Source organism: Budorcas taxicolor, chromosome 5, assembly GCF_023091745.1.
Source record: "Budorcas taxicolor isolate Tak-1 chromosome 5, Takin1.1, whole genome shotgun sequence".
NCBI lineage: Eukaryota > Metazoa > Chordata > Mammalia > Artiodactyla > Bovidae > Budorcas > Budorcas taxicolor.
Genome location: NC_068914.1, coordinates 55,520,438 through 55,542,181, shown reverse-complemented (window position 1 = coordinate 55,542,181; position 21,744 = coordinate 55,520,438). Strand labels below are relative to the sequence as shown.

Here is a 21,744-nt window from a genome sequence, read left to right as displayed (position 1 = left end):
GCCTACTAAGCCTTAACTCCTGTTCTAGGTCCTGGGGATACAGCAGTAAACAGACATAATTTCAACTCTTGTGAAGCATATATTCTAGTGAGGTGAGGGTGGAGGGCGGACAAGACAAACAAGTGAGTACATAGTGAAGAGTGAAGTCGCTCAGTCGTGTCCGACTCTTTGCGACCCCATGGATTGTAGCCTACCAGGCTCCTCTGTCCGTGGGATTCTCCAGGCAAGAGTACTGGAGTGGGTTGCCGTTTGCTTCTCCAGGAGATCTTCCCAACCCAGGGATCGAACCTGGGTCTCCTGCATTGTAGGCAGACGCTTTTCCATCTGAGCCACCAGGGAAGCTCAATACTTTCTTTAATTTTAAGTCATCTGAAGAAACATAGGGCAAGGAAAGTAGGGGTAGATCTGGCGAGGTCCTCCTGCATTAGATATTAGTAAATAAGGAGTTTTCCCTGAGGATAAATGGAGAAAAGTAGCCCAGGGGAAACGGCAAGGGTAAAGGCCTTGAATGAATAATGTTCTGAAAGTATTTTAGGAAAAGCACTGAGGCCTGGTATGCCTGGAGCAGAGGCAACAACGGGAAGGGTAGAAGGTGATGAAGATAAAGAGACTTTTGGGTCTCCAGTTTTTTTGGGGGGGCGGGGGGCGGGGGGCTTCCCTGGCGGCTCAGATGGTAAAGAATCTGCCTGCAATGCGAGAGACCTGGGTTCCATCTTGGGGTGGGAAAGATGCGCTGGAGGAAATGGCAACCCACTCCAGGGCTGGCGGGTCACAGCCCATGGGGTCGCGAAGAGTCGGACACGACTGAGCACGAACTCGCACTCGGACAAGTGGGGTCGTTTTAGTTGTCACAGTTACGTCTGAGGCGGCAGGGCGGAGGGGGAAGGCGCAGGTTGTGGCTTCTGCGTGGGGAGTCCTCGGAAAGCCAGCTGTAGCTCCAGGAGCAGCCGCGAGGCGGCGCCAGGCCGCTCCCGGAAGTGCGGCCCGAGGCTGGGAGCCGGGATTCTCGGCGCCGGCAGGCCTAGCCTCCCGGCCGGTGCGCCCGCGGACAGACTAGAGGGGCCTCGCCTGGGTCTGGGGTCCCGGGCCCAGCCTGGTGGCGCCCATCTGTTTGAGGGACAGTTTGGTTGGCCCAGCCCAGCCCAGCCCCCGCGGCAGCAGGTCTGCACGCAGCAGTTTCCAGAGCTGCCAGCGCGGTCGGGGCAGGGTCCCAGGCCGCCCGGTCAGCACGCAGGTGCTGTAGGTACCCCGCCGCCATGCGGGGGGACTGCGGCCGCTGAGGGCCGTCTGGCCGCCTCAGGTTAGACTGTGGCGTGGAAGAGCTCCGGAGCCAGCGCTGCAGGTAGGCCGCGGGCCCTCCGCCCAGCGGAGCCTGAAGGAGGCCACGGGCCCTCAGCCCAGCGGAGCCTGAGGGAGGCCACGGGCCCTCAGCCCAGCGGAGCCTGAGGGAGGCCGCGGGCCCTCCGCCCTTAGGAGCCTGACGCCTGCTGTTTTGAGGACTTTGACTTTTATTCTTCAGATGATAAAGCTACAGGCGGTAGGGTTTTTAGTTTGAACGGGCTCTCGCAGCTGTGTTGACAGTAGGGGTAAACGACGGGGAGATTAGAACGTAATCAAAAGAATCCGTCCATATCAAAGATGAAGGGGGTTCAGATCTGGGTAGTAACAGGAAAGGTAGTGATAAGTGGTCAAATTCTGGACTTGCTAGGAAGACTTAGCCAGCAGGATTTGATGAAGGCTTGACTGAGTATAGGGTGTAGGAGAAACAACGCGGTTAATAGAGAATCAGGTGTTTGGTTTGAGAATCAGACAAGGTGCCATTTCACCTGAGATTGAAAAGACTCTGAAGGGAAGGGGTTACAACGTCCAGGAGAAATACCAAGTTTGGACTTGCAGAGATATCTATTAGACACTCCAGTGGAGAGTTTGAATTGGCAGATGTATAGAAAACTCTGGAGCTCAAGAGAAGAGGCCAGGATGGAGATGCAAATATGGGAATTATCAACATAGAAATGGTATTTCGCCTTGAGAATCCCAGGGACGGGGGAGCCTGGTGGGCTGCTGTCTATGGGGTCACACAGAGTCGGACACGACTGAAGTGACTTAGCAGCAGCAGCAGCAGATGGTATTTAAAGCTGTCTGGGGACCGTCTGGTCAAGGCTATAGTTTTTCCAGTAGTCATGTATGGATGTGAGAGTGGGACTATAGAGAAAGCTGAGCACCAAAGAATTGATGCTTTTGAGCGTGGTATTGGAGAAGACTCTTGAGAGTCCCTTGGACTGCAAGGAGATCTAACCAGTACATCCTAAAGGAAGTCAGTCCTGAATATTCATTGGAAGGACTGATGTTGAAGCTTAAATTCCAATACTTTGGCCACCTGACGTGAAGAACTGACTCATTTGAAAAGACCCTGATGCTGTGAAAGATTGAAGGCGGGAGGAGAGGGGGCCAACAGAGGATGAGATGGTTGGATGGCATCACCGACTCAGTGGACATGAGTTTGAGTAAGCTTCAGGAGTTGGTGATGGACAGGGAAGCCTGGTGTGCTGTAGTCCATGGGGTCACAAAGAGTTGGACACGACTGAGCAACTGAACTGAAAGCCACATGGAGGATGCAAAGATGTGATGTTTGATGACTCAGCTCTGGGTAATTATAACACTTGAAGGTTGAGAAGATGTGGAAGCACCAGCCAGGGAGGAAAACTAGAGAGAGGTGATCAGAAGCCAGGTAAATGAAATCTTTTAAGAAGATGGAAAGATTTATCTATGTGAAATGGTATTAATAACAGGTGAAGTAAGACATTGTCTGAGAATTGACCATTGTGGTTAGCAGTGTGAAGGTCACTGATGGTCCTGACACTTGTTTGAAATAGTGGTTGAAATAGTGGTAAAAGCTTCATTGGTATTGGCTCAAGAGAGAATAAGAAGAGAGATGTTAGTGACAGTATGGACAACTTTTTTGGGTAACTTTTGCTTTCAGAGAAATAGTAGTAGCTAAGAGGAGATAAAATACTCAGCATACCTGGAACTCCTGTGTCTGTAAGAATAGTAAGAACTACACTGATAACAACTGCGTCTATCTTATTGACTGCTTTTTGCCTGATACCTGTGCCTGACCAAAAGCAAATATACAACTAATTATTTCTTGAACAATAAGTGCCATTTCTGTTAAAATTGTAAGGTTTAGAAGTATTTTCAGGAGATGTTACTTTTTTAAAATTGGATAAGAATATGTCTTTTGACACTGGTTAAGAAATGAAGTGATCACAGATAATGTGATCATTCCACATCTACTTAACCAATTTCTCATCTGGCTTAGTTAATGCTAAACACCACATACCAGCTTTATTTTAGGAAAACAGTGCAATAATGACAAATTAATTTGCTAAAAATATTCAGTGCAGGTAACTTTGTCTAGAGTATAGTTTTTGAATCATGGAGACAAGAAAGGAAATATATTTTTCTTTAGCATAGTAGAGAAACCATTAAGTCTTTAAAAGAGATGTTCATAGTATCAGAGTTGTGTGTGAAAGGTTGATTCATTGGTAAATGATGGTACACATTTATTTGATGAAACACATTTATTTGGTTTGAAGATAAGCAGTTATAGTACAATAGATCCTAGGCTTGACATACAGTGAACTACAGAGATGAGTGAAGTCATGAAAGATACGATTAAACATGTAGGTTGCAGTGAGAGGCGCTTAGCTTTGTTTGATGGGTAATCTAGAGCAAGGAAAATTTAAAAAAAATTTTTTAAACTTTTGAGCAGGGAAGTGAAATCATCTGAGCTGTGTATTTATTGGTTTGAAAATTGGCTGCAAGATTTAATATATGGGGAAGATGAATACTTTACAAACATAACTCTGGAAGATTTTATTGGATGCTCTTTGAAAAACTTTGCATGGTAAAATGAATTAGGAAATATTGGGTTTCCCAAACATCAGGCTAAAACAAACTTGAAAGATGTTTCTTTGATGTGTAGCCTTTAAGATACTTCGTGAATCTACAAGTTGTATGGAATATGCAGATCATGGAACTCTATTCCAGGAACCCTGTTATTTGAAACAGTTTGACAATTTTGGACTGTCATCATAGTACCGTTGTAATCTGAATGAACTTACCGTTGTAATCTGAATGAACTTACATGAATTTGACAAGGAGTTTTGAGAATGGAAAGGAAGGAAGAGATAATGATAGGCATGCCTTATTGACTAATAGGTGGTGAAAATGGGAGAGGAAAAAGTCAAGGGAAAATGTGGGTCCACAGCTTTGATGAGCTTAGCTTAGCACCTAGTGAACTTTAAGATGCTGGAAGACAACCAAGAGTAAATTAGGGTTCCTCTCCCCCAAGAATACTTTTATTGTCTAAAATCGTTTCATGATTGTAATGAAAAAGCGTGGCAACACACTATGCAGCACACTTTAAATGGATATAATATTGTAAATCAACAATTAAATTAGGGCTTTAACCTGGAAGGCTTGATTGAAGGCTGGAAACAAGTTTTAGGAGCGCAGATACCATGTAGCGTACAGTGCACGAGGATAATTTTGAAATGATTAGAGCATGAATTAGGGATAGTGAAGAAGTATAGCTGCAGGTTTTCTTTTTTTTTTTTCAGAAAAATAATGTGGGGTACAGCAGAAGACTAGTTTTAGAAAAAACGCAGCCGCAAGTACTTGAAAGTAAGCATCATTTTCAGTATTTAGACTGAGATATAAAAAGGTAACCTATGTAAAATCTGTTTTCATTCTTAGCGTATTAATTCCCCCATGTCAGTGAAGTGTGATGCTTCTTTCAAAACTCCTGAAGGATGTCAGTTAAAATCCTCTGCATACTTGGGTAGTCGGTATATTGTGATAAGCTGGAAATTCCTCACTTTTTCAGCTTTGTCATCTGTCCATTATGTCCTTATAAGGAGTACTTTCCTAGGTTTATGACTCCTTTCCTTGACGTGCTCACAGGTCTGCCTTTTGGTCTTCCTCCTTGTGAACCTCTGCTCTCAAAGAAACACTTATTCTCTAGAACTATGCTGTTGGTACTTACAATTTATAGAATGGTTGTGAAAGGCTGAAAAAGTATCAGAAATAAAACCTTTAAAAACTCAGAAAATTGAGATGAAATAAAATGCAACACAGTATGTCCTTTGTTGTATTAATATCCTCTGCATAATTGCATCTACCTGCATTTATGTTCAGAAGGAGGTGCACATAGCAAAACATGGAGATGCATTTTCAAGGTCAGAGTGTGGAGTTTGGAAGAAAAATATGGAGCAGACGGTAAGCTCATAGGAAAATTAAGTCAGCCAGCTCTCCCCAGATGGTCATCTTTATACTTTTTTTTTTTGTAGTTTGCGAATTAGGCACCTGTGTTTTCTTCAACTCACTCTGTGCCATGTGAATTCTTACATTTGACATTTTAATTGCAAATAAAAACAATAAGTTCTGATTTTTTCCACCAAAACGCCCGTATTTTTTCTCTTGAAATGAAATAACACTTATTCATATTTTGGAATTCCTAAAATGCTTATTTGAATTTTACAGTTTATTGCCTGGTATGATAGTGATTCAACTCAAAGGATTTCTTTTTGCACTTCTCAGGACACTGGCTTGAGTAACTTTTAAGAACTGTTCAACTGTGTGTGTGTATATATATATATATATATTTTTTTTTCCTGTAGAATGTATTTTTAAAGGAAATCTATGGTTCATGATAAAAATAGCTGTACTTATTTCATATCTAATTTAGTTTAAAATGTTCCTGGATTGTGACAGTCTGATGTTAAGTACATCATCTAATCCCGTATATAAGAAGAACATAATGCCTTTAAATACACAATGATTTTCAGGTAAACAATATGTTTTTCTCAGCCGCTGCTTTCAGACTTCTGTGGCATTTGAACTGGCATTTTGTTATTGAAATGTCAGATAAAAATAGTAACGTACCTCTATCCAAGCTTAATAAACCTACACAATTTCCTCTTTCTTTTGCTTCATTTATATGCAGTAATAAGTGTTGACATTGAGATGCATGTAGGAGAAAAGGATTCCTAAGAGAGACGTGTTTATCTTTTTCCTTTCCCATTAAAGATATCCTTGATAAATGTCATGATAGTAAATTTGTTTAAAGCATTATTAGAATGTGATGATGTTCTTGCACCTGAATTAAGGTATTCAGTGTATGTATAATTAAAGATAAAACTACTCAGTAAATTATGGCAGGTGTGGCTTATGTTAATGACACTTGAAAAATAATGCCTTTCAAATTAAACTTTTTAATGTAAGAGTAGCTTGTTTTGCATTAAAACATGTGAATTCATACTCAGAAGTATTGGGATATTATTCAAAAGATAAAACAAAGCTAAGCTTATTTAATTTTCTCTGAAATAGAACAAAACCCAGCTATTTCCTATAAATTCAAGACCTTGTTGAGCAAGTCATTTCAAGTTTATTGCCTTTGCCTGTTTGTTTTGAGGTCAATTAGATCCTAATGATTCATGAACTAGAAAAGGTACAGGTATAATTTTAAGGGGATCTAATGGTCTAATGATCTATGGAGAAGGAAATGGCCACCCACTCCAGTGTTCTTGCCTGGAGAATCCCAGGGATGGGGAAGCCTGATGGGCTGCCATCTGTGGGGTTGCGCAGAGTCGGACATGACTGAAGTGACTTAGCAATGGTCTATGGGATTAAATTTTTTTTCATCTGACAAGAAAATACTATTTTAATCTAATATGAAGTTGCAGCATCTGTTTTTATCCAATTAAATGTTTGTGAAGTTTAAACTTAACTCCTCATGCTTAGAGTCTGCATCCCGACCTCCAAATTCCATCTCCTAGAACTTCCTTAGAATTACAGTTGAAAATGTTTCTGATACATTTGCATGCATACTGCAGTTAAATTATGGTTACAGAGTCACTGGAACAGTCTTTTTGAGCAGTGTGTTGAATAATGTTGTATAAGTCACCCCTACTCCAAAATATTTCCTCCATCTCTGGACATGTATTTTTCTCATTTGTTTATTCAGTGAGTATTTAATGAGTACCTGCCTTGTTAACGGCCTTCAGCTGGGCATGGACAGCAAAGAAGAACAGAAACAATTCACGGTTCTTGTTTTCCTGAAGTTTACTATCTACAGGAGAGAAGTAGTGGTCAAATAATCCTGGAGATAAACATAAAATTATAATAATGATAAGTACTAGGAAACACAGATGGACTATGAAAGAACCATGGCACAGAGTAGGCATTTAATAGTAGGTACGTAATATTTGTTGGCTGGATTAATGAAAAGTAATTGAATGAAAGGGATAACATGGAGAATTATCCTAGAGAAAGCTTTCCTGAGGAAGTTATATGTGACCTGAGATCTGAAGCATGAATAATCACTCAGTTGGTAAATAGTATAGGAAAGAGAGTTTCAAACACAGAGAAAAACAAGGTTTTATGGCAAGATGGACCATGGCAAATAAGAGAGTGAGCCTATAATAGTTCAAAATAGAACATGGTGCCAGAAGACACTGAAGTGATTAGTCTTCATTAGACATTAGACAAAATGATTGTGTAAAAAATCCTACATGTGTGTATGCTAAGTCACTTCAGTGGTGTCTGACCCTGTGACTCTAGGGACTGACTGTACAACCCACCAGGCTCTTCTGTCCATGGGATTCTCCAGGCAGGAAGACTGGAGTGGGTTGCCTTGTCTTCTTCCAGAGATTTTCCTGACCCAGGGATTGATCAAACCCATGTCTCATGTCTCCTGCATCGGTAGGCAGGTTCTTTACCACTAGTGCCACCAAGGAAGCTCCCTAAAGTGAATAGATGACTTTAGTAGGTGAGAAGATATAAGGTTACCAGGAAAATATTAATTGTATTTCTATATAACAGCAGTGAGCAATTGAAAACTAAAATTCAAAAAACAATATTTATGATAGCATCAAAATCATGAAATACTTGGAGTCAGATTTAACACAATTTGTATAAGAACTGGATTCCAAAACATACAAAATGTTGCTCAGAGAACATAAAGATTTAAATAGAATGGTATACGATACTCATGTGGTTACGGATTCAACACTGTAAAGATGTCATTTTTCCCCAAATTGTTACACGATTGTAACATAATCCCAGTTAAAATGTTAGTGATTTTTTAATTGATAATTTAATTGTAAGATCTATATGAAAATACAGACAGGATAGAATAGCAAAATTGAAAACCAAGAACAAAGTTGAAAGGTTTATGTTGCTACTTCATAACATAACTTGCTATAAAGATATAGTAACCAAGATGATGTTAGCGTAAGTATTGATAGGCTAGAGGTCAGAAATAGGCCCACAAGTGTATAGCCAATTGGTATTCAATAGTTGTGCTGGGGAAACTCAATGGAGAAAAGCTAGTCCTTTTAATAAGTGATACTATAAGAATTTGATACTCTGCAAAAAATCAAACCTGATGCGTCCTATCATACTCAAAACTCACACTCAAAACTCAACTCAAAAATGCACCAGAAGTCTAAATGTAAGAGCTAAAATTATTATGCTCTTTTAAAATTAAATATAGAAGAAAATGCTTGAGAGCTTGGGTTAATCCAAGATTTCCTGAACTGAATGGAAAATTCATGAATGATAGTAGAAAATGATAATAAATTTTAAGTTGTTGGTATTGTCAAGAAAGGTACTGTTAAAGAAATTTTCAATTAAAAGGTATTGTTCAGTTCAGTTCAGTCGCTTAGTCATGTCCGACTCTTTGCAACCCCATGAATCACAGCACGCCAGGCCTCCCTGTCTATCAAAAACTCCCGAAGTCTACCCAAACCCATGTCCATTGAGTCAGTGATGCCGTCCAGCCATCTCATGCTCTGTTGTACCCTTCTCCTCCTGCCCCCAATCCCTCCCAGCATCAGGCAGGATCTTTTCAAATGAGTCAGCTCTTCACATCAGGTGGCCAAAGTATTGGATTTTCAGCTTCAACATCAGCCCTTCCAATGAACACCCAGGACCGATCTCCTTTAGAATGGACTGGTTGGATCTTCTTGCAGTCCAGGGGACTCTCAAGAGTCTTCTCCAACACCGCAGTTCAAAAGCATCAATTCTTCGGCGCTCAGCTTTATTCACAGTCCAACTCTCACATCCATACATGACTACTGGAAAAACCATAGCCTTGACTAGACGGACCTTTGTTGACAAAGTAATGTCTCTGCTCTTCAATATGCTGTCTAGATTGGCCATAACTTTCCTTCCAAGGAGTAAGCATCTTTTAATTTCAAGGCTGAAATCACCATCTGCTGTGATTTTGGAATCCAGAAAAGTCAAGTCAGCCACTGTTTCTCCATCTATTTCCCATGAAGTGATTATACTGGATGCCATGGTGTTAGTTTTCTGAACGTTCAGCTTAAGCCAACTTTTTCACTCTCCTCTTTCACTTTCATTAAGAGGCTTTTGAGTTCCTCTTCACTTTCTGCCATTAAGGGTGGCATCATCTGCATATCTGAGGTTATTGATATTTCTCCTGGCAATCTTGATTCCAGCTTGTGCTTCATCCAGCCCAGCATTTCTCATGATGTACTCTGCATATAAGTTAAATAAGCAGGGTGACAATATACAACCTTGACATACTTCTTTTTCTATTTGGAACCAATCTGTTGTTCCACATCCAGTTCTAACTATTGCTTCTTGGTCTGCATACAGGTTTCTCAAGAGGCAGGTCAGGTGGTTTGGTATTCCCATCTCTTTCAGAATTTTCCACAGTTTATTGTGACCCACACAGTCAAAGGCTTTGGCATATTCAATAAAGCAGAAATAGATGATTTTCTGGAACTCTCTTGCTTTTCCCCTGATCCAGTGGATGTTGGCAATTTGATCTCTGGTTCCTCTGCCTTTTCTAAAACCAGCTTGAACATCTGGAGCTTCATGGTTCACATACTGTTGAAGCCTGGCTTGGAGAATTTTGAGCATTGCTTTGCCAGTGTGTGAAATGAGTACAATTGTGCGGTAGTTTGAGCATTCTTTGGCATTGCCTTTCTTTGGAATTGGAATGAAAACTGACCTTTTCCAGTCCTGTGGCCACTGCTGAGGTTTCCAAATTTATTGGTATATTGAATGCAGCACTTGCACAGCATCATGTTTTAGGATTTTAAATAGCTCAAATGGGATTCCATCACCTCCACTAGCTTTGTTTGTAGTGGTGCTTTCTAAGGCCCACTTGACTTCACATTCCAGGATGTCTGGCTCTAGGTGAGTGATCAAGCCATCGTGATCATTGGGTCATGAAGATCTTTTTTGTACAGTTCTTCTGTGTGTTCTTGCCACCACTTCTTAATACCTTCTACTTCTGTCAGGTCCCTACCATTTCTGTCCTTTATTGAGCCCATCTTTGCATGCAATTGTCCTTTGATATCCTAATTTTCTTGAAGAGATCTCTAGTCTTTCCCATTCTGTTGTTTTCCTCTATTTCTTTGCACTGATGGCTGAGGAAGGCATTCTTATCTCTCCTTGCTATTCTTTGGAACTCTGGGTTCAAATGGGTATATCTTTCCTTTTCTCCTTTTCTTTTCACTTCTCTTCTTTTCAGTTTTTTGTAAGGCCTCCCCAAATAGCCATTTTGCTTTTTTGCATTTCTTTTCCATGGGGATGGTCTTGATCCCTGTCTCCTGTACAATGTCATGAACCTTTGTTCATAGTTCATCAGGCACTCTATCTATCAGATCTAGTCCCTTACATCTATTTCTCACACCATTGTATAATCATAAGGAATTTGATTTAGATCATACCTGAATGGTCTAGTGGTTTTCCCTACTTTCTCTTGGCATACAGAATGTTAAAAACCACATGAATGATGCTCAATGTCACTTATTATTAGTGAAATGTAAACCACAATTAGAATGAGCTGTTTCCTCACACAGATCAGAGTGGCTATCATCAAAATGTCTACAGACAGTACACACTGGGAAGGGTGTGGAGAGAAGGGAATTTTCCTACACTGTCAGTGGGAATATAAAGTGGTACAACCACTATGGAGAATAGTATGGAAGTTCCTTAAAAAACTGAAAAAAGTATTACCACATTATCTAGCAATCCCACTCCTGTGCATATACCCAGTGAAAACCATTCATTTGAAAAGGTACATGCACCCACCTCAGGGTTCACTGCAGCATAATTTATAATAGTTGAGACTCTGAAGCAAATGAAATATCCTTCCACAGAGGAATGAATAAGGAAGCTGGAGTATATATATTATTGTTTTTGTTTTTCAGTCACTAAGTTATGTCTGACTCTTTGTGACCCCACGTCCTGCAGCATGCCAAGCTTCCCTCTCCCTCACCATCTCCCAGTTTGCTCAGATTCATGTCAATTGAATCGGTGATGTTATCTAACCGTCTCATCCTCTTCAGCCCTCTTTTCCTTTTGCCCTCAATCTTTCCCAACATTAGGTTGTTTTCCAATGAGTTAGCTCTTTGCAACAGGTAGCCAAAGTATTGGAGCTTCAGCAACAAAGAGTCAAACCAGTCAATCCTGAAGGAAATCAACACTGAATATTCATTGGAAGTACATCTGTAAAAGGGACTATTACTTAGCCATAAAAAGAATGAAATGATGCCGTTTGCAGCAACATGGATGGACATAGAAATTATCATACTTAGTGAAGTCAGACTAAGACAGATAGCACGTTATCACTCACATATAGAATATTTGAAAATGATACAAATAACTTATTTACAAAACAAAAACAGATCCACAGACTTCAAAAGCAACCATATGGTTCAGTTCAGTTCAGATTCTCTAGAGTCTTCTCCAACACCACAGTTCAAAAGCATCAATTCTTTGCCGCTCAGCTTTCTTCACAGTCCAACTCTCACATCCATACATGACCACTGGAAAAACCATAGCCTTGACTATACTCATGACCAAATAGCACTTTTTATTAGTTACTATTAGTTTGCTATGCAAATACAATAAGTTACTCAACAATTATTTTTCCTCCTCCTCCTTTCCCAAGATTTGTTTTAGAAAAGAAACATTTATGAAAAGTCTGACAAAGCAGCCCCAGGGAGTCTAACATAATGAGGAGGAACTCATTATTTCATCATTTTTAGTTGGAATTTTAAGTCATCTTTTGTACAGCCTGATAGCAATCACGTTCTCAATAACTGTCATTCACCATAGCAATTGCTGCAAACACCAAGCTTCACTTTGTCCTCTAATCATCTTTTAAAGACAAAGATAGCACCACACTACCCTCACCATACAATTCTCAAAGTATCTAAAAAAGCGAGTGGCAGTATGATATAGTAGTGATACTGTAACAGAGGAAACATATTAAGTAGCTTGATAGCAGAATAATATATCAGAGTGTCAGTTTAGATAAAAACATTCATCTGTTCTCTAGGTTAGGAGATATTTGAGGACATGAAAGGTTAAATTTATAAGATTTCTTTATAATGAGCTCTTTGAAAACACCCAGCTTGATTTGGTGTCTCTCCAGCAATTCCCTGATAAAATTTTTCCCTTTCAACTTCCTGAGCGCTATAAAAAGGGGAATTGGAATGTACTAGTAATACTTACCAGGAAAAAATTCCAGGTTTACCATATACACAGGGGAATCAGGCTTCTCAGCTGGTGCTAGTGGTAAAGAACCTGCCTCCCAATGCTGGAGACATGAGAGACACAGGTTCAATCCCTGGTTTAGGATGATGCCCTGGAGAAAAGGGCATGGCAATCCACTCCAGTATTCTTGCCTGGAGAATCCCATGGACAGAGGAGCCTGACAGGCTATGGTCCATAGGGTCACAGAGAGTTGGATACGACTGAAGAGAGTTAGTGCTCCTGTCTCCTTCATTGCCAGTTACTTCAGGTGGAATCACTACCAATGTAAAAGCTTGGTAATTTTTGATGTACTTCCCTGGTGGCTCAGAGGTTAAAGCATCTGCCTGGAATGTGGGAGACCCGGGTTCGATCCCTGGGTCGGGAAGATCCCCTGGAGAAGGAAACGGCAACCCACTCCAGTACTCTTGCCTGGAGAATCTCATGGAGGGAGGAGCCTGGTAGGCTACAGTCCATGGGGTTGCAAAGAGTTGGACACGACTGAGTGACTTCACTTTCACAAGCTGGAGATATACTAAAACTCATAGAGCCTAAGGATCCATATCTTTTTTGTGTCTAGTATTTTAAGATTTGCTATTCAGTTCCTCAGTCCTGTCCAACTCTTTGCAGCCCCATGGACTATAGCACATCAGGCTTCCCTATCCTTCACTGTCTCCTGGAGTTTGCTCAAACTCATGTCCATTGAGTCGGTGATGCCATCCAACCATCTTATCCTCTGTTGCCCCCTTCTCCTCCTGCCCTTAATCTTTCAAAGCAGCAGGCTCTTTTCCAATAAGTTGGCTGTATCAGGTGGCCAAAGTATTAGAACTTGGGCATCAGTCCTTCCAATGAATACTGAAAACTGATTTCCTTTAGGATTGACTGGTTTAATCTCCTTGCTGTCTAAGGGACTCTCAAGAGCCTTCTCCAGCACCACAGTTTGAAAGCATCAGTTCTTTGGTGCTCAGCCTTCCTTATGGTGCAACTCTCACGCCTGTACATGATCACTGGAAAAACCATAGCTTTAACTATACAGACCTTTGTTGGCCAAGTAATGTGTCTGCTTTTTAATATGCTATCTAGTTCTTCCAAGGAGCAAGCATCTTTTAATTTCATGGCTGCAGTCACCATCTACAGTGACTTTGGAGCCCAAGAAAACAAAGTCTGTCACTGTTCCCATTGTTTCCCCATCTGTTTGCCATGAAGTAATGTGACTGGATGCCATGATCTTAGCTTTTTGAATGTTGAGTTTTAAGCCAGCTTTTTCACTCTCCTCTTTCACCTTCACCCAGAGGCTATATAGTTCCTCTTCATTTTCTGCCATTAGGATGGTGTTATCTACGTATCTGAGATTATTGATATTTCTCCTGGCAGTTTTGATTCCTGCTTGTGATTCATACAGCCCAGCATTTCTCATGATGTACCTTATATGTAAGTCAAATAAGCAGCGTGACAATATACAGTATTTTAAGATGTTGGGCAATCATGATTTAACTCTTTATTGAGAAACAGAGTTAGGAAAAGTAAAATACATAGAGTTAAATTTAAAGCTTTTTGAAAAGTGTTTTTGTTCTTTCATCCGACTATATCTAAAGTCATTTGAGGTCTTAGATGAAATATAAATAAGGGGTAGTGGATGGAAAGGCTGGTTAGCTGTGATGCACTATTGAGGTATCATCTTGCTAATCTGTATGTGCTAGTTGTATTCCTGAAACTATACTCCCAGTACTTAATTGGATAATGAAGAAGCACCCATTATATTCATTTTCTAAGAAATTTCAGAAACAATTTGTCTGTATACACAATGTAGTTTTGACAAAGTATTTTAAAATACCTCCCAGAGAGTTAAAAATAAGGCTTCTCTAAAAATTTTCACAAGTTCTAAAATAAACTCTGATCTACTTTCCAAGTCATCCCCATGGTTCTTACTCCTCCCATTTGTAGAAGGTTAAATTTGATCTTTAGAAAAAGATGGAGTCTACTCCCTTAAATCCTAATTTTCTCCGAATTCACATTTTGTAAAAAAAATCTAAATCTTGTCAAATCAGGCCTGATATAGTATCATTGTTAACTAGTGAGGACAAATACTTATATAATATTAAAAGTATATAATATATACTACTTATCTCGCAACAACATCTAATTCCTCACAATCAGTCTTATTCAGCAACCAGTTTTTAAGTGCCTACAATTATCATGATTCTGTAGTGGATACAACAGAGCATACAGAAATTAGTAGGACCCCAGTGTTCTAGTATTTAGTGTGAAAAAGGGCTGTAGATTGTCCCACTTCTTTTAGCCATGAAAGAATAGATTACATTTTGGCCAGGTCTAAGTCCTCATATATTTCCCCAGTACAAGCCAAATCAGGTGTTCATTTGTGTAGCTGCCAAGAAGGCTGGAAACAAGAAAAAATGAGATGAGCTAATTTCACCATCATTAGAAGTAAGGTTATAGTTGGCTTTCATTATGTAAAGACATGGAGGCAAGATTAAAAAGAAAAGTGAGGTGAAAATATAGAAAAAAGGGAAAGACATCACATATAGTAGAGATAAAGCTCAAACAGAAAAGGAAGTTGAAACTTTTTATTTCCTGAGGTTTCAGGTAATGATAGGCAAATTAAGCTTCAATTTTAGCTGCCGGGGAAAGTTAGATGAATTTTTTTAAAAAAGGAAGAAAAGAAAAAGAGGAAAACGTTGAATATAGTTCCTGGAAAAACTGGCAACATGTTGTTCATTCAGACCATGTAACAGGGATTGTTTGACAAAGAAAGCTCTATCTTAAGCTTTGTATACCTAAAGATTTGTTTATTGAGTAAGTAGTCACTTTCAAATGAAACAGGTACCTACTACTTCAGAGAATCGCTTGGTAACTACAGCTTTTCATTTTGTTATATAAAGTGTTCCTCTGATTGCATTAGGTTTGGCAAACACTGTGAGCAGAGTCTGGACCAGGGTTTTTCACTGTATAAATTCATGATTTTAAGATTCTAGCGTTGTCAAACTTCTTTGTGGTGACACCTCAATGTCGTCCCAAATCCTGGGAAGAGAATTCATTCAGCTTTTGATAATAAATATAAAGTGGGATTATTTTTTAACAGCATACTAAGTAAGGTTTTTAATTTGAGCACATTTAAATTGAGCTAGCTCATCCTAAGGTTTACCAGATTGCCTGCATTTAAAAAACATGGCAGGTTGTGGGTAGATCCAAACAGAGATGAGTGTCAGATGAGAAGGACACACTGGTTGTCATGTCTCATTTATCACTTGTAAATTGGCAGAGTTGCTTTCCATATCAGAGCAATGCAAGTGCAGAGCATTATCACCCACATACATTAATTCGTTGGCACACATGCTTTGTTGTGCAGCGTTAGATTTTTAAACTGGGTGGTCTTTGATCCAACTTTTGGATACTTCATAAAGCTAGTAATCAGTATTTCATGTACGCTATTTAAAATGTAGACTTGATAATGACTTCTATAACACTGTACATGAAACACTAATGTATGGCGAAGTTTAGTTGTTTAAAGCCATCCTGCTTGCACTCTGTTGGTCAGATATGGCTATGTCTTTAAAAAGGGGACATCTACTCACCTTTTCAAAGGAAATTTGAGTAGCATAGTTTCATTCCTATAATTTCACATTTCCTCTTCAAACATTTCCACTAAATAGAACGGAAGTGAGGACTCATAGAAAGAAAGGGTTAGAAATATAGATCTCATATATATATAGCTCACGTGCCAGGTACTCTCTATGAAAATCTCATCATGATTATATTCTCTTTCAGACTTCATAATAGCTATATGATCAATATTACCATATTTTATAGTTCTCAGGTCTCTGACTTTTGGGTTTATATCCATATCCTCCAGCCACTTGGTGCAGTGATAAAGCATTTTATATAATCCCTAATTGACCCTGAATGGAGGGATCTTATATGGGCAAGAAGAGGCTAAGCAGGAGAGAAAATGCCACCCTGTTATTAATGTCTATTTAAAATAATTTTGTCTTCAGGGTTCTGATACTTTTCTTCTACCTTGTTACTCTTGTTACTTGTGAAGTTTGTTGACACCATTTGCTTATGGGTAAAGCAGCAGACACAATTATTGATGAAGCAGGCTAACATGTATGACTGTATTCACTAATCCTTTTCTGCTGAAGAGACACTCTTTTGAGACCTCATCATACAGATGTGCATCCCCTTGGGGTACTGATTATTCTCCCTGCCTGTGCTGTCCATGTCTTGCTGTCCCCGCTGCCACCATTTAATCTAAGCTTTCACCATTTCTTGCCAACGCCACAGTTATAGCCTTCTTTCTAACTGGTTTTCTTTGTATACCATTGATCTGCTATAACTAATTTCAAACAGTGATCATAATGATATTTGTGAAACGTGAATCAAATTATATCATTCTTCTGCCAAAAATTCTTCAATGACTTCTTTTGGTAATTACATGAAAATAAAATCTACTTAGAAGATCTTTGCATAAAGTCTAACCTCTGTTTCCTATACAGTGGTATGTTGGAATTGGTACTTTCTGCCTTGTGAGAGCTGATTGTTAAGTAGTCAAGAATTCTTTAAGCCAATGATAACATGTCAGTAGTTTGAAATTGGTCACAGTAGGAGTATTTGCACTACAGAGATCAGCTGTTGTTGGAGAGTCCCTCAGTCATGTGATCCCATGGACTGCAGCACACCAGTCTTCTCTGTCCTTCACCATCTCCCAGAGCTTGCTCAAATTCATGCCCATTGAACCGGTGATGGCATCCAACCATCTCATCCTCTGTCGTCCCCTTCTCCTCCTGCCTCAGTCTTTCCCAGCATCAGGGTCTTTTCCAATGAGTCAGCTCTTAGCATCAGGTGGCTAAAGTATTGGATTTTCAGCTTCAACATCAGCCCTTCCAATGAACACCCAGGACTGATCTCCTTTAGGATGGACTGGTTGGATCTCCTTGCAGTCCAAGGGACTCTCAAGAGTCTTCTGCAACACCACAGTTCAAAAGCATCAATTCTCCGGCGCTTAGCCTTTTCTATGGTCCAACTCTCACATCCATACATGACCACTGGGAAAGCCATAGCTTTGACTGGATGGACCTCTGTTGGCAAAGTAACGTCTCTTTTTAATACGCTGCCTAGGTTGTCATGGCTTTTCTTCCAAGGAGCAAGTGTCTTTGAATTTCACGGCTTCAGTCAGCATCTGCAGTGATTTTGGAATGCAAGAAAATAAAGTCTCTCACTGTTTCCATTGCTTCCCTGTCTATTTGCCATGAAGTGATGTGACTGGGTACCATGATCTTCATTTTTTGAATGAGAACCCCATGAACGGGCTACAGATGAGAACTTTTTCTGTTTTGTGTTTAGAGAACTGGTTGTTAATCATTTACCAGCATCTGTTGTGGCTGTTGCTTTCTCCCTGTCTCACATAGTGCTCCACTGACGCTGGTTTTATCTATTCTAATAGGTAGGCTTGTTCCCTTCAGTTGAGGGTCTTTACTTGCTCTTCTTGTCTGAGTATTCCTTCTTTGGATTTTCGTATGGCTGGCTCCTTGTCACTATTCAAGTCTCAGTCTGGTGTCACCTTCTCAGAGAGGCTTTCCATGACCATCTTTTAAAAAAATATGTTTATTTGGCTGTGTCAGGTCTTGGTTGAGGCATGCAGTGTCTGTAGTTGTGGCATGTGGGCTTAGTTGCTTTGCAGCATGTGGGAGATCTTAGTTTCCAGACCAGGAGTCAAACCTGTATTTTCTGCATTGCAAGGCAGATTCTTAACCACTGGGCCACCAGGGAAGCCCCTCCATGACTGTCTTAATCAAAGGACCACCATCCATGTTTGACCACAGTTTCTCAATAACATCAACCTTATTCCTGCTAGAATAATGCCTTTAAAGTCATTTCATTTGGTATTAGTTTGTATTTGGCTGCAAGTCACAGAGAACCAAATAGTTAAGCTTGTATTTTTCTCATAGACAAGAATCATGGGGTTGCACAGTTCAAGGCCAGTGCACAGCTTGGTGATGACATCAAGGGCTTGGTCCCATCCTTCTTCATACCCCACCTTCTCAGCACATGATAGCCTTTTCATGATCACAAAATAGCCAGTTCACGTCTCAGCAGACTTGAGCCTGGCAAGAGATGGGGAAAGAGTAAGGGTGCAAAGACCAAAATGCTGAAGCATATGCCAGCATTTTATCCATTTAAGAAGCCTTCCTGGAAGCCAGACCCAGTGACTTTACCACTTATAACAACTTGGCCAAATGACAGAAGAGTCTGGAAAGAGAAGTGTGTTTGCTTTCCAGCTTTTGTAGTAGAGGAAGGCAAGGAACATGAGGGTTTGGATGACTTTGGGGTAGATAATTCATGTTGTTTGCCATAATACTCAATACATTTTTATGAAATTTGTGATGATATGTCTTAAATGACCCAGCTCCATCTTCATCCAAGTTCCAGATGCAAATAAAGTCATGGATAAATTCTGCAGTCTAAATGTTAGCAAAGTTAATAAAAAGTCATCATTAAGGAAAGAGAAAATGATAATTGAAGTATTTCAGATGACTGGAAGCTCCTCCCACTTAAGTTTCAATATTTTGTTTTTGGTTATAATATTCAATTATTTTGAAGGAAGTTTTTCAAGAACATGTTATCTTACTATCATCAGGAAGTTAATGATTTGATCATTTTTGATGATTAAAACATGTTATCAATATGAGCACATTGATTATCAGTCCAGTTCAGTTGCTAAGTCATGTCTGACTCTTCGCAACCCCATGGACTACAGCATGCCAGGCCTCCCTCTCCATCACCAACTCCCAGAGTTCACTCAAACTCATGTCCATAGAGTCGGTGATGCCATCCAGCCATCTCATCCTCTGTCATCCCCTTCTCCCACCCCCAGTTCCTCCCAGCATTAGGGTCTTTACAAATGAGTCAGTTCTTCACATCTGGTGGCCAAAGTATTGGAGTTTCAGCTTCAACATCAGTCCTTCCAGTGAATATTCAGGACTGATCTCCTTTAGAGTAGACTGGTTGGATCTCCTTGCAGTCCAAGGGACTCTCAAGAGTCTTCTCTAACACCACAATTCAAAAGCATCAATTCTTCGGCATTCAGCTTTCTTTATGGTCCAACTCTCACATCCATACACGACAACTGGAAAATCCAAAGCTTTGAGTAGATGGACCTTTGTTGGCAAAGTAATGTTTCTGTTTTTTAATATGCTGTCTAGGTTGGTCATAACTTTCCTTCCAAGGAGTATGCGTCTTTTAATTTCATGGCTGCAATCACCATCTGCAGTGATTTTGGTGCCCCCCAAAATAAAGTCTGTCACAGTTTCTGCTGTTTCCCCATCTATTTGACATGAAGTGATGGGACTGGATGCCATGATCTTAGTTTTCTGAATATTGGGCTTTAAGCCAACTGTTTCACTCTCCTCTTTCACTTTCAGCAAGAGACTCCTTAGTTCTTTGCTTTTTGCCATGGTGTCATTAGTATATCTGAGGTTACTGATATTTCTCCCAGCAATCTTCATTCCAGTTTGTGCTACATCCAGCCCAGCATTTCTCATGATGTACTCTGCATAGAGGTTAAATAAGCAGGGTGACAATATACAGCCTTGACATACTCCTTTCTCTATTTGGAACCAGTCTGTTGTTCCATGTCCAGTTTTGTTTCCTGACCTGCATACAGGTTTCTCAAGAGGCAGGTCAGGTGGTCTGGTATTCCCATGTCTTTCAGAATTTTCCACAGTTTATTGTGACCCACAAGTCAAAGGCTTTGGTATAGTCAATAAAGCAGAAATAGATGTTTTTCTGGAACTCTCTTGCTTTCTCGATAATCCAGCGGATGTTGTCAATTTGATCTCTGGTTCCTCTGCCTTTTCTAAAACCAGCTTGAACATCTGGAAGTTCATGGTTCACGTATTGCTGAAGCCTGTCTTGGAGAATTTTGAGCATTACTTTACTAGCATGTGAGATGAGTGCAGTTGTGCGGTAGTTTGAGTATTCTTTGGCATTGCCTTTCTTTGGAATTGGAATGAAAGCTGACCTTTTCCAGTCCTGTGGCCACTGCTGAGGTTTCCAAATTTGCTGGCATATTGAGTGCACCACTTTCACAGCATCATCTTTCAGGATTTGAAACAGCTCAACTGGAATTCTATCACCTCCAGTAGCTTTGTTCGTACTGATGCTTCCTAAGGCCCACTTGACTTCACATTCCAGGATGTCTGGCTCTAGGTGAGTGATCAAGCCATCATGATCATCTGGGTCATGAAGATATTTTTGGTACAGTTTCTGTGTATTCTTGCCACCTCTTCTTAATATCTTCTGCTTCTGTTAGGTCTGTGCCATTTCTGTCCTTTATCGAGCCCATCTTTGCATGAAATGTTCCCTTGGAATCTCTCATTTTCTAAAGAGATTTCTAGTCTTTCCCATTCTGTTGTTTTCCTCTATTTCTTTGCATTGATTGCTGAGGAAGGCTTTCTTATCTCTCCATGTTATTCTTTGGAACTCTACATTCGTATGGGTGTATCTTTCCTTTTCTCTTTTGTTTTGCTCTTCTCTTCTTTTCATAGCTATTTGTAAGGCCTCCTCAGACAGCCAGTTTGCTTTTTTGCATTTTTTTTCTTGAGGACGGTCTTGATCCCTATTTCCTTTATAATGTCATGAACCTCCGCCCATAGTTCTCAGGCACTCTGTCAGATCTAGTCCCTTAAATCTTATTTCCCACTTCCACTGTATAATTGTAAGGTATTTGATTTAGGTCATACCTGAATGGTCTAGTGGTTTTCCCTACTTTCTTCAATTGAAGTCTGAATTTGGCAATGAGCTCATGATCTGAGCCACAGTCAGCTCCCAGTCTTGTTTTTGCTGACTATATAGAGCTTCTTCATCTTTGGCGCCAAAGAATATATCAACCTGATTTCAGTGTTGACCATCTGGTCATGTCCATGTGTAGAGTCTTCTCTTGTGTTGTTGGAAGAGGATGTTTTCTATGATCAGTGCATTCTCTTGGCAAAACTTTATGAGCCTTTGCTCTGCTTCATTTTGTACTCCAAGGTCAAATTTGCCTGTTACTCCAGGTGTTTCTTGACTTCCTACATCTACATTCCAGTCCCCTGTAATGAAAAGGATATCTTTTTTGGCTGTTAGTTCTAAAAGGTCTTGTAGGTCTTCATA

At 40.2% G+C, this 21,744-nt stretch overlaps 1 protein-coding gene and 1 non-coding gene across 2 annotated transcripts in view; one reads left to right on the top strand and one right to left on the bottom strand.

The window, feature by feature from the left end:
- The window catches only part of LIN7A (lin-7 homolog A, crumbs cell polarity complex component), a 145,561-nt gene that overhangs the window by 19,101 nt on the left and 104,716 nt on the right, over positions 1-21,744 (top strand). The gene's annotated exons all lie outside the window — the stretch shown is intronic.
- Positions 268-339, bottom strand: TRNAC-ACA (transfer RNA cysteine (anticodon ACA)). Its single transcript has one exon. It is a non-coding gene; the product is annotated as a tRNA-Cys (tRNA).